At 30.3% G+C, this 14,324-nt stretch overlaps 1 protein-coding gene across 24 annotated transcripts in view; it reads left to right on the plus strand.

Moving 5' to 3' along the window:
- The window catches only part of LOC126744584 (protein turtle), a 735,337-nt gene that overhangs the window by 76,239 nt on the left and 644,774 nt on the right, over positions 1-14,324 (plus strand). For 2 of the 24 annotated variants that reach the window (XM_050452061.1, XM_050452067.1), the window contains exon 1: positions 13,418-13,493. The exons of 20 other annotated variants lie outside the window; for them this stretch is intronic. The gene's annotated coding sequence lies outside the window, so the exon portion shown is untranslated. Of the gene's footprint in view, positions 1-13,417; positions 13,494-14,324 lie in introns of those variants that run through there. 2 more of the 24 variants (XM_050452062.1, XM_050452070.1) reach the window with 2 other exon arrangements.

Consider the following 14,324-nt stretch of genomic DNA (forward strand, 5'->3'; position numbering starts at 1 on the left):
TTTTTTTTTAACCATCTTTAGGCAAATTTTACCATATTGATTAGTTATTATTTTATTGAATTAAGTATCTATGTATAGAGTGAATCAAATCTTTTTTTTATGAGAATTCAGTCTGAAATTTTTAATTATGAAATTAGCACATTTTAACTTACAAAACAATTTTGATGTCGTGGTGGTAACAGAAACTTGGCTGCATGGGGGAATTCCTTCGGAATTATTTGGCATTCCGGGTTTTAATGTTGTTCGTAAAGATCGTTTACATGGTAGAGGAGGCGAGGTGCTGGTTTATATAAGGAAAACATTTTCAGTTACTGAGGTTGGCTTTGATTTTGATGTAAGTGAAACTACTGAATATTTGTTTTTTAAATTTAAAATTTATGGAAAGGCCTACTGTGTTGTAATATATTACAGGCCACCTAACTCTCCAATGCAGGACTTTTTAAACGATATTGGCAACATGTTTTCTTATGTTTGCAGCACTTTTGATAGTGTTATCTGCCTCGGGGACTTTAATATAGACTTTCTGAGAATCAAAATCCAGTTTTATCTTGTTTAGAAACTTATCATTTATTCCAAGTCCTAAGTGAGCCTACAAGAATTGCAGGAACATCTTGTACTCTGATCGATCCGATTTTTCTTTCAAAAAGTTTTTAGATTAATCTGGTTGGGACGATGAATGCTGACAATATCTCAGACCATAAGTTGTGTTATTGCGATATTTCGTCACCTAAGGTAAAAACTCCTTCAAAAATTATTACATACCGCTGTTTCAGAAACTTTAATTTAGAGCAGTTTAAACATGACCTACTTTCTTTGGACTGGTTTTCAATTATAAGCACGAAAGATATTGATGCGAAAATGAATACCTTAACCCTCATGTATTCTTCAGTTATTTGATAAACATGCACCAACGAAAACTAGAAAGGTCACAAAGCCCAAAGCAGATTGGTTAACAGCAAATATTAAAATGCTTATGCGAGACAGGGATAAAGCACTACAAACATATAAGTTGTCGAAAAACAACGCAGACTGGCAAGCATATAAGCAATTACGCAACTTGACGGTTTCGGCCATTAGGAGGGAAAAACAAGAATATTTAAATTTTATATCGGCACAAAACAACCCACGAAGAACTTGGAATGCATTAAGTAACCTCAATATTCATGTCAATAATAAAAATAGCCAAGACTTACCGCAAAATTTATCGGATCCTAACTTTATTAATAACTATTTTGCCCAGATCTTTCAAAACTCAAGTAATGACTGTCAAAGTGGAATAAATTTTCTTAAGTTTATAGTTCCAATAAATTTAAGAATGATTTACTTAATTTTTCTTTTACGATGTGTATAAAACAAGAAGTCCATGAAATACTACTTAACTTTAAAAAAAATTCTGTCGGCTCTGACTACATTTCTCTGCGTATGCTTAAATATTGTATCCCTCACATTGAAATCTGTATAGTGCATATTATTAATTATTGCTGTTTTGAAAAGAAATATTTTCCTCCTATTTGGAAAAATGCAAAGGGCATACCTTTACCTAAATCTAACGATCCAAAAAACTTTTCCGACTTACGTATAATAAGTATTTGACCTGCCTCATCAAAAGTATTTGAAAAGGTTCTATACCAGCAAATCTTAAAATTCTGCAATGACAACGAAATTATACCAGTTAGCCAATGTGGGTTCCGACAAGGTTTTAGCACCTCAACTGCTTTGGCAAAAGTAACTAATGATATCTTCGAGGCTTATGATAAGGGATTTGCAACTCTGCTTATTTTGTTAGACAATTCGAAGGCATTTGATACAATAAATCATCAGCTACCTATTGCTAAACTTAAATATTATGGTTTCGAATCGTCAGCATTACAATTAGTAAAGTCTTATCTATCAGAAAGAACCCAGAGCATATTTTATAAAAGCAAATTTTCCGTTAGGATTGATATTTTAACTGGAGTCTCACAAGGATCTATTTTGGGCCCACTGTTATTTATAATTTATACGTCTGACTTACTCGCTTCCTTAAAACATTGTAAAAAGGTTATCTATGCTGATGATACACAACTGTACATTTCATTCAAACCTGATGAATATAGAATTGTTAATGACTTAGTAAATCAAGAATTAGACATTATTCAGCATTTGTCAACTGAGCATAATCTAACATTAAACTCTTCTAAATCTAACGTAATGTTATTTGCAAATAAAAAAAATCAGTATTTCTAAAGAATAATATTAATTTTTCTATTAATCAAGTGCCACTTAACTTTGTTGAGGTGACTCGTAACTTGGGCTTGATAGTGGAGTCTCAGCTAAGATTTTAACATCACGTTGCCGGCATGAGAAAAAAAGCATTTTACAACTTAAAACTGCTTTACGCAAATCGTAAATATCTCAATAAAAATCTTGCAAAAATGCTATCTGAATCACTATTACTATCAAGATTCAACTATTGTGATTTTATTTACTTTCCATGTCTTACTTATCTTGAAAAAAATAAGATACAAGTCATGCAAAATGCCTGTTGCAGACTGATATTTGGCTTGAGTAGACGTGATCATATATCACATAAGGTTAACCAGCTTAAATGGCTCAGAATAAAAAATCGTTGGAGACTTCATTTGGGTAGTTTTTTACATAAGACCATGCATTTATCAATAAATAGTACTCAGTTAGATTGTCTTTTTCTTACTAGGTCTGCAGTTCACAATATTAACATTAGGCGCAAACATAAATACACAATTCCCAAATTCCGTACTTCCGTTTTTAGAAAATCGTTTGCGTATAATTCAATTACTTTGCTTAACTTATTACCTGAAAACATGAAGTCTTTCAACATTTTAAAGTTTAAATATAAACTTAGAGAAATTTTATTTGCTGAACAACTTGGCTAAAATAAAAGTTTTTTTTTTCTTTAATTTCTCAAAGCTTTAACTGACTGTTGACATGATTTGGATAATATGATTCGATAATTATGTTTCTCTTGCCATCAAAATAAAAATAAAAGTAAAATAGAAAAAGAAAGGAAAAAAGAGGGAAAAGAAAAAGGAAAAAATTAAAATTGTGATGATTATTATTTTTTCTTTTTTACAATGGTGAAATGTGTTTTAAAATGTTATTAGGTTAGCTAGTGTAAGGGTACCTGTATTTTTCTGTTTTTTTTTGAATGTGTGTATTTTATCTAATAATAAGTTTTTTATAAGATTGCAGTGTTGCTAGACTTCGCCATAAACTTTTATAGTTTTTCAAATAAAGGCCAGATTTTTTTTTTAATTATTTTTATAGGTATGCCTATAACAACAAGATATAAAGAAGTCAAAATAATGTAGAAAAGAGAAACAATTCAAAAATCAGTTGATAAATTGCACTATAACCTAATTTTTTTTAAATAATAAAATTAACGTAATAATTGTGTAAATCATTGTCAATTGTGTAAAAAAAGGAAAAATCTATATAATTGTTTTTTTTTCATAATAATCGTGAGTTTCTGGGTACATAACCAATCTCTTATCCGTTCAAAGCCCACACACAAGGTATTTTTTACATCTTTCCATGCATAGACTCTAAATATTAAGGTCATGTTATCTGCAAAGCTAACTATTTGGCCGAGCATTTTTCGTTTAAGCAATGAGTTTATGTATATGACAAACAGAATTAGTCCCATTATAGTACCTTATGGCTAATGTTTATTATCTCTGAATCGCTAAGGTTATCATTTAGTTTAAGGCAATTTTCTAAGTAAGGCCAAACCTTTAATCCCGTAACGTTTTAACGTATCTAAAAAGATACTGTGAGGGACAATATCGAACGCCTTAGCGAGATCAATAAAAACGGGTATGCATTTTTTACGTTTGTTTAGGATTTTAGTGACTTTTGATGTTTCTTTATATATATAGCATGTGCTATACTTTCTGAAAAGCCAAAATAATTATTTGAGAAAACTCCAAGTAAATTTAAAAACGTTCTTAAACTATCTTTAATACATTTTTTCTAAAAATTTGAAAAAAATGTTTATTAGGCTGATAATTCTGGGCGATAATTCTGAATTTTTGCTGTGAGGCCTTTCTTATGTATTCGCGAGAAAATCGACTCTTTAAATTATTTTGATATATTGCCGTGAAAATAAGGTTTACAATAAGATTCAAAAACTTATTCTATTCATAAAGATATTAAAAAAATGCATTTTTAATTGTTTGTCTAACGACACGAAAGATCAATCAGTGATCCAAATTTGTTTATTGTTCTATTTATTTATTCAAAGATTAATGAAAGTAAGTACTTTAAATTTACTACTATATGAGTCCTGTCATAACTAAACTCGCCATCTACATTTTTGGGTAGAATCATAAATTTGAGCAATTTACCTATTTTGGCTAATTTTCTAGTTAAAAGGTATCGTATTGCATAATCATCATTTACTGCAAAATTACCAAACTTCGGGCTGTATTTGGTGTATAACCGACAATTTCCAATTCGGCTAATAAAAATTATATTTGTCACGACACAAAGGAGAACTCTTAGAAGGCAGTTTTAAAAGTAGCACAGGTTAAATACCGCCACCTCTTCTAAGCTCTTTTGAAAAAATATTCACACTATGAAAGCCTAATTGAACCGATTCTAGCATCCTATTTGATTTATATATTGTTATAATGCTTGACAGGCGCTCATCTAATTATGAGGATATACTACAAGGCTACAAAAATCTCAATTTTATTTACACTTTTTAGGGCTATTACCAATTATACCTATTAAGTGATTTTTTAATTAATTGTTTATTTCAAATTTAAAAAAAAAAGCAATAAAAACAACTTCATCACTTGTTTATCTGATATTGCTTTTGTTAATTAAAAAACCTGTAAATGTAAATCAGATCTAAATAAAAAAAAGGATAACTCGCATGACAGTAACGAAAATAAAAAAGCGCAAATATTTCATTACACGGGAAGTGCAGGACCTTAATTAAATTCATGAAAATGTATTTCCATGGGGGAATTTCCACTAATGTAGTTTCGCAGTTAACACGATACTAACATCGGCCGTTATATAAGGGCGAATCGATATATTCGCGAAGTTGGAGGACGACTTGTTTTGTCCCGATCTAAATTGCACTACTTGTTTGAACTTTGTTCATTTTACTGGAAAACACGCGATTACCAGCAGGTTAAACTATAAATCATGACCAAAGGTCTCACGCTTAAGTATTTTATATCAATGAATTTTAATAGATTTAATATATAATTATTTATATGATCATATCGTATCCTTATATTAGTGTAAAATCAAAATCAACGATAACTATAAATATCAAGATATGATTATAGATGTATGGTATTTTCTGGCATTAATATATATTTATTCTTATAAGGTTCTAGTCCAAAGCCAAGCTCATGAAGCAATTCATTTCAATTGGGAACTTATAAACACTAATACCATAAGTAAATTAATAAATTCCCATGCAACTCTCAGGCTCTTAACTCTAAGCCATTTATCGTATTCCTTTTTTTTATTAAATATGAATATTATGGCCCTTTTGTATCCTTAAACAAAGAAACTGGAAAAAAGTTACATGGTCAACGTTTAGTTATTATACCGAACTCGTCAGCAATTGCTCTTTGCTCGTTTTTTCTTGAGGCCTTTTTCTGATTCAATTTAGCGAGAAATGCAAGAAAATTCTTTCGAAGGAAAACCAGATAAGGAATGCAATCAAACAATTATTAGAATTTTTTAAACATTTATTACCAAGTCCCTGAAATTCCTAAAATACTTTAAAAAATGACATCAAACGCCTCGAATAATGTAAAAAATTACTTTAAATTCCTAAATTAATTACTTTAGACTCCTGGAAGATATAAGATACGCACTCGATTGTCTGAAAAAACCTGAAAATTATAGCCGAGGTCTGGAAGACATAAAAAATGACGTTATATTCCTGAAAAATATTAAAGAGATATTTAATTGCCGATGATTGGAAATATTGAAAATTAGTTAATATTTCTGAAAGACATGAGTTAAACTAAACTGACTCAGCTGGAAAATAGCAGGTATTTTCTCCAATTCTCGTAAAGCATATTGAGTAACTTTCAAGAGACCGGAAATCATGGAAATCACTTAAAATTACCTACTTTGCCTAAAAAAAACATACAACATGATACCAGAACCCCGAAAAACATTAAATATACGATGCCAAGTGCCTAGAATAATATTATTTAGTTAATAAAAATTTATTACCAGACTCTTGAAGGTATAAGAAGTTTGTGGAATTCTTGAAATTCATAAAAAAACGACGTCAGATGCCTGGGATAAAGTAAAAAATCACTTCAAACTTCTGGAATAATGGTATTGATCCAAGGCCTAGAAGACATGGGAAATGCAGTTAAATATCTGAAAATTATACCCAAAGTCTGGAAGGAAGCAGATGTGACTGGAAGATAGTAAAAAGTTATTGAAGTTTAGTAGTCAGTTTTTAGTAAGTTTGAAAACGTAAAAAAATAATTAATATCCCTGGAGGACAGAAAAAATGACTTCATATTATTATGTCCTGAAAAATACATAAAAAATAAAACATGTAGAGTTATAAGTAGGCCTCCATAAGTAAATACCCTTTTTGATTTTTAACTTATTTGAGTGTTAAAATAATTATAAAAAACCTGATGGTGGAAAGTTTAATGCTGTAGAGTTATCCTGTATGCAAGTAAAAGCAATTTGTTTATACTATTTACAAAGTAGTATTTAAATTGCTCGATATAATACATCGATTCAAAAAGAATAGTACGGAATGAATTCCGGTGATATGAAATCCCAAAGTGGGCTTACTATATTGATAATGTAACAAACGAGAAAATCTTTGCCCTGCCTTTGTTAAGATGTTCAAAACATTAAGGAAGATACCTTATGAAAGCACCTAATTGAAGAAAGCAATGAATATTGAAAAAAGGTTGCTGCTAAAAATTCAGGTTAATCTGACTACCTTTTACCAGTAACCTTTTTTATTCAAGCTTTTAGATGGTAAGTAAATGCTTAATTTTAGGTGATTTTAATTTTCGTGATCTTCTACTGGACGTCCACAGTGTGCCTATTTGTGGTTTTAAGTTTATTAGTTTTTTTAGGGCGCAAGGAGAAAATATATAACTTAAGAATAGTCGCAATACCGAATAGTCCGAAATTATTAAACTTAAACATTTTATCATTATTGTAGATGCTATTTTTATTCGTTTTAACCTTTTAACCTTGTCTGAGACACTGGAACTATAAAATGAATTGACACGACCGTTTAATTTGAGTAAGTAATTATGATACCTTTTTTAATTTAACAGCTTAAAAATCTTTATAAGTTCCCTTGGTTCCTTTATAGTATCCCTGATGATGGACATGTTATATGCCCAAAACATGTTGGATTATTAGTTTTTAAATGAATTTAGTGGGGGATGACCGAAACACGTTTAGTTACCCATTGATCTATTAACTCCAATGCAAAAATGGACCACTTCTTCAACTTATTCAGAGGATTATTGCAATTCAAGAAGAGCAATATTTGAATTAATAGAAACGGATGAAAAATCACTGAAGGATATTTTGTTTATTATTTGAATAGAATGTTTAAATAAATTTTCAAATTATAGCTAGTGATCTATATAATTTTTAGAGTTTCGAGTTCGGTCGTCGTGTATTGATGCCATAGGTTAAAGTTCATAACCCATTGTTACTAGAGCATAAACCTTGTGATTAGTTGTTAGAAGTGAGTAAAGTTACCTACTAAGAAACTTCTTTTTCTTTTTCTTCCTTATTTACAATCGACTCGAGTTGTTTTATCAAATGCTGCCCAAATTAGTTTCATTTTTTTTTGTTTTTTTTTTTGTAAAGAAACACAAACAACCGGTATGATCCGATGATCTAAACCTGAGACCATACGACCACATCATGAACATTTGCCCATGGTGCCATTTATATTATTTCAGGATATAGCGTATTATGTTTGGATTAGAACTCCATTTTATTTCACCAGATTATTTTTCTGAAATACATTTTGTAGGCCAAGACATAATCACAGTTTTTTTTTCTAGATTGCAGTATTGAAACATTCATGTTTTTACACGAAATAATCTGCAAATAATAGAGGTTTTTCATGATCAAATGAATTTTCGTTTAATTTAAACTGACCTATATGACGTGCCGTAATTCTGATAGATTACGCATGCTTGATAACGTTGCTGTCGTTCACATACTTCCTTATACCAACGCCACGCCGGTGAGCAGATTTTCCCTTATTGTATACATACAGTGTGGTGACTTTAACTGGAATAAATTCAGTTAAAACTAATCAAATTTTATCTCGCAAAATTCCTGAGACCCGTCGATTTTTGTTTATTTTTTTTCACATTTCAAGATAGTTTTTGTATTTTTTCACCTACAGGGGGAGTCCAAATTAACCCAAACTTTTTTTTTTCAAATAGAAAAGCCACTTTTTTTAAACTCTCATTGAAAAGAGCCGTTTTTCCTCATTAAATTGCCCTATTTACTTTTGTGATTATCTAAAGGAACAATACGAAAAAAAAATAAAAACCATTAAATTATTAAAAGTCTCGAAATATTTTGTGTTGGTAAATTTTTGGCGTGTTTGTTTATTTTATTGGTATCAAGACATTTCTTAACATTGTTGTAGTGTCACTGTTAAAGTGAATTTCAATCAGTTGTTAAATAAGTTAACTTATCCAGATTTGCCACCTATTAACCAAGGTACGGTTAGTAAAATCGAATGCAGAGTTCGAGAAGTTGGGCACGTGAGGGATGTTTCAAGACAAAGGTCTTCTAAAATCGATGAAAACACCCAATTAAATGTATTGTTAGCGATGGAAGAAAATTCGGTAACTGCAGCCAGAAAAGTAGCTCGCGAAAACTCTATTCATGATAAATCTGTGCTAAAAATTTTAAAAAGTGCAAACAAACGACCTTATAAAATGCAACCCGTTCAAGACTTATTGAAAGACGATCTAGATCGCAGAGTTCAGTTCTGTGAATTAACGATGAACGCCATTGACGAAAATCGCATATCTTCGGAGTGGATCCTTTTTTCTGATGAGGCTACATTCACCCTAAATGGCCATGTTAATAAGCAGAACTGTCTCTACTGGTCTGACGAGAAGCCACACTGGGTAAGGGAAACTAATACACAATATTTCTAGAAAACTAATGTTTGGGCTGGCATAATTGGCAGGCAAGTTATAGGGCCCATATTCTTCAATGATACTTTAACTGGGGAAAGATATCTAGAATTTCTTGAACATGAACTAGTTCCAGTCTTACGTGCCTTATATCCGAGTCAGTTCGATCCAGATTTGTATGATGAAAGAATCTGAATGCAACAAGATGGTGCTCCCCCACATTATGCCCGTAATGTACGCCAGTATTTAGATGACAATTTTCCAAACAGATAAATTGGTAGAAGGGGTGCATTCGAGTGGCCGGCACGTTCTCCCGATCTCACCCCATTTGATTTTTTTCTGTGAGAACATTTGAACAGTCAAATTTATATGAGCAAACCAGGAAACCTGGACGAACTCAAAGAACGTATTTGGCAAGGAATCCGAAAAATATCTCCAGAAGTGTTAGAAAATGTCAGAAACGAATTTTATTATCATCTTGGGTTTTGCCAACAAGTAAATGGTGCTCATTTTGAGTATCTTATACATTAAACGCAAATTTATTTAATGGTTTTTATTTTTTTTTCGTATTTCTCCTTTAGATAATCACAAAAGTAAATAGGACAATTTAATCAAGAAAAAGGGAGAGGATCAATGAGAGTTAAAAAAAGGGGCTTTCCATTTGAAAAAAAAGTTGGGGTTAATTTAGACCCCCTCTGTAGGTGAAAAAATACAAAAACTATCTAGAAATGTGAAAAAAAAATAAACAAAAATCGACGGGTCTCAGGAATTTTGCGAGATAAATTTTGATTAGTTTCAACTGAATTTATTCCAGTTAAAGTCACCACACTGTATGTATACACTGAGGACGCGCAAATTAGAACAAATTCATTTAAAATTCAGGGGTGTTTTCGAAAAAAAAAACGCTCGGACACATCGATTTTTATTTTTTTTACGATTTTTTTTAATGATAAATTCATGTAGACAGGGTGAACCTATTTTTTATTCTATTTTTGAATTCTGCATAGAATTTTAAGTATATAAATATTTTGTATACCATGTCTTATACCTAATACTAACATTATTATTAAAAAGTTAGTAGGGGAAGTCTTTTCTCCACAAATAAAATGCTAATCCTCTAATTTCAGGAGTGATGCATTTCGGCAAGTGTTCTTGCCATCATCAGACTTGAGTTACTTGAGTTACTACAATATTATATTGACTCCACTTCAGAATGGACTTTTTCCTTAACTAACATTAATAATAAATTTGCAACTGTTTGGGTCATTTGAGCATATTTAAACATGTTTTTTTTATAGTTTTTTTACAGGTATATTCGACTGTTGACACTCTGTCATCATTTAATCGCATGGAAATAGTATGTATTACTTTACATAAATGCCAGTAAGTGTCAAGTGCAGTTGCAAAATTTAAAAGTATGGCGCGTTTAACTGAAAAACAAAGAATTGAAATTTTGATGTTAATCTATTTAACAATAAGTACCCGGAGAGACCTATTACACGTTCGGTAGTAAGCAAAATTAAAAAAAGTTTAGAGATTTCGATCATGTTAGAGACAGATATGACCTAGACCCTTCCACGCTTCCAGAAAACAGACAATTAGATATTTTGCTCAATTTACAAGAAAATCCACATAAATCTCGACTTGTCTTACTCTTGTTTACTTGTCTTACTGATCTGCAGTCGGTTAGTAAATCATGTGTTCTAAAATATTTGCATAGGAATAAAGGGCATCGACATAAAATTCATTTAATTCAGGCGCTTATTAAAAATGATCACATACCAACCCAACCCAACCCAACCCACAATTTTTATGTAAGATTCTTTTTTCCGACAAGGCAAATTTTATTTTAAATGATTCTGTAAATAGGCAAAATTTTTGTTATTGGGCACCAGAAGATCCACATAGTACCATCCACGTATGATAAGTCACACATAATTTCCCCTAAAAACGTATGGGCAGGAATTGTGGGCACGTCATTTGTGGATCCCTATTTTATTGAGGACGCACTTACCTATGAAAAATATTTAGAGTTGCTTCAAAATCAGATGGTACTTGTTTAATAGAACCGTTTATTTTAGAAAGCTCATATCTTCAAAATCTTACATTTTTTGATAATATGAATAATGTATTTTACGCCCTAAGAACAATTTTTTTTCTTTATTTTTTAATTTTGATTTTACTTCGGATGCTGCCCCTTACTAATAGTCCAAAACTATAAAAGTAATTTGAATTTATTAGTTCGTAAAAAATAAAATTTAAGCCTTTACATAGGGGGTTTCTGCAATAAATGAATAAGAATTCTTTTATTTTTAAAAAATATTTTCTTGTTCCTTATTTTACAGTTATGAACTTGACTTAAACATATTTGAAAAAAAGTCATAAAGTTCTAAGGCCTTATTCATCCTTACGTTCTGAGTCCATGACACATTTAGGTTCTGTAGTCGACCATTTAAGGATTTCTTCATAGATATGTTTATATCCATAAGCTTTTGCACATCTCCAGTTTTATGTTAATTAATCTCTCTCCTTCTCTCTCTCTCTCTTAGGCTTTTCTTTAATTTCTTTTGTAATTTGTAAACTGAAAACTATATTGTTTTTTTTTCGTTGCTCACTGCTTTGCCGCCATGTATTTATTTTATATAATTTTTTCTTTTGCTGTAGCAGCTGCCTCTTTTTAGAGGTAAGCTGATGTAGCTTTTTATTCCGAATAGTTTATAGTTTTATTATGTATTATTTCATTTATAGGCATGTATATTTGGGAATAAATAAACCATAATTATTATTATTATTATAAAACTGCTACCAGTATTTAGAAAAAACATAGATATAAATGCATAAATATTTCCCGAAGACCAGTAGTGAAGAATGGAATTTTGTGAAACCTATCGAAGAGGCAAATAAAAATGAAAATATTTTACGAAATATTCTATTGTCAGATAAATATTTTTTTCCATCACATGGAAAAAACAATCCCTGCTTCATTCGATATTGGTCTCAGAAAAAACTATCACAAAAGTTTGAAATTCCTTACTTCAGTTATTTTATTTTTGTATAGTGTTTACATTTTTCCTCTTTTATCAGAGTCTACTTTTTATATTTATTAAAATAACGCTTTAATTTCTTTTATGCAATACACAGCATTACCAGTGTTTTGAGATTCTATGTGGGTTGTACACTGATGTATGTTAAGCTTGCATTAGACAAATATTTTAGAAATGCCTTAACTTTTGCGTAATATTTTGCCAAATTTTATTGCAAGTAACGCAGTTACTCCCATCAAATTAAGATGCTAATAAGGATGCAGCAAGCGAATAGCAAAGCTCATACCTAACAATCGATTCCTCAACCTGTATATTCAAATAAAGTAGAGTGCCCTAAAAACATCTTAATTTTTTGTTTCTATAGTTAGAATGTATATTTTTAATATACACATTCTGAACACTGCCGACGTTGAAATTGATCTCACTAGAAAACCATGACAATTTTAAGTAAATCATATAATTTTTTATTTAAGCAATCTGCTATTACTATGTCTACATATATTTTTTACATCCTATATATTTGTAGGTAGTATAGCTCTGATATATATAAGCACAAACCCTCAAAAATATTGAAATTTTTATGGAAATCATCTGTTATATGAAAATGTACTTCATATAATATAAATTCAACATGAAACGCCTCTGGTATGTATGAATATCGATTTCCATTGGAAAAATGTAACGTACGTGTATATTTGCCGGGCGCATATAGCCAAAAATAGATCCCGTTGTTCACTGTTTGAAATTTAAAAGAAACATGAACTGGAACTGAAAATGGAAATTGAGAGAAATAATTTATGGAATTGCACGGTGCAAAGGGGCGAGCATTGATCAAATTTGGGGGGAAATTATAGTAACTGGATTGGCGGTGGTTTTGAAAAATTAATTTTTTGTGCAGCTGTGTAACCGGATGTGCTCGGAATATACGTTCCGACTATTTTTTCCGCTATTTGTTATTTTGTTCAGTTTACTGTTCAATTGTTGCCGTTAACAAATATTAATTGTATCTATCAGTTATCAAGTATAAATCCTGATTTTTAAAACAAAGTAAAAAAAAGAACTTTTGCTCCCTAGGTACCAAATTTAGCTACGTCATAAAAAACACCGAAAGCTATATTTAGCTCATATATGTATATACCTACGTTTTAGAATATAAGCTTATTTAAATGTTTTATTTTTAACACGCCTTGCCAAATAAAATGGCGTATTACTGTTTTCAAGTTTATATTTGATTAGTTGCACTTGTTGACCTGATGAAACGTATCACCGAAGATTATAAATATAATTGAAGGTAAATCAAGAATACTTTTACTTGGGTAAATCAAAATTCTAGATTTAAACTTAGCTATTTATAATCTGTAGAATTAAGTTCAAAAGAGAGTTAAGTTTAACTATCAAAATTTGTCATATAGACAGAAAATAATTTTATCATTATGACATTTAAACTACTGAGTGGAATTCAAAAGATCTGTAATTAAACCATTTACTGGCCTCTACTTATAATTTACTTTAATATATTGTTGATCAATTCTCTCTACCTTTATTTAAAATCAAAATCTTTACCTAATGATTAATAATGTATGATAAAGTTAAATAATTTAGTATCAGTGTCTAGATAGTCACATATTAGAATTTTCCGTCAGACACTTAAACATAAGATCTGTAAATACCGGTTTTCAAGAGTTTAATTGTTTTTAATGTAAAAAATAATCAATATTGAATTACTGATTACTGGTCATAATATTTTTTACTTTATTTTTAATAAATAAAATAAATATTTTTTCTAGTTATTTACTTTTAAAATTGTGCTTTTTAATAAGATAATACTCTTCTAATATTTGGGATTACACAAGGGGTAACTACTAGGTAATTTGTGAAATAATGAAATTTACTAACAATATTTTTCTGGGTATCAGGTTGTATTCTTATATACAGTGATCGCCTAAAGTTCCGCATAAATTCGATAAAAATTAGAGACATGATTTTTTGAGAAAACGCTCGGATCCATCGATTTTTATTTTAAGTTGCCCATTATTTCACATAAATTTTTGTATAGAAAGTGGAACAAAAAAAAAGATATAACGTCATCGGTCATTTTTTTAAATGGAATGCTATATTTTTT

Source organism: Anthonomus grandis, chromosome 14 (genome assembly GCF_022605725.1).
Source record: "Anthonomus grandis grandis chromosome 14, icAntGran1.3, whole genome shotgun sequence".
Taxonomy (NCBI): domain Eukaryota; kingdom Metazoa; phylum Arthropoda; class Insecta; order Coleoptera; family Curculionidae; genus Anthonomus; species Anthonomus grandis.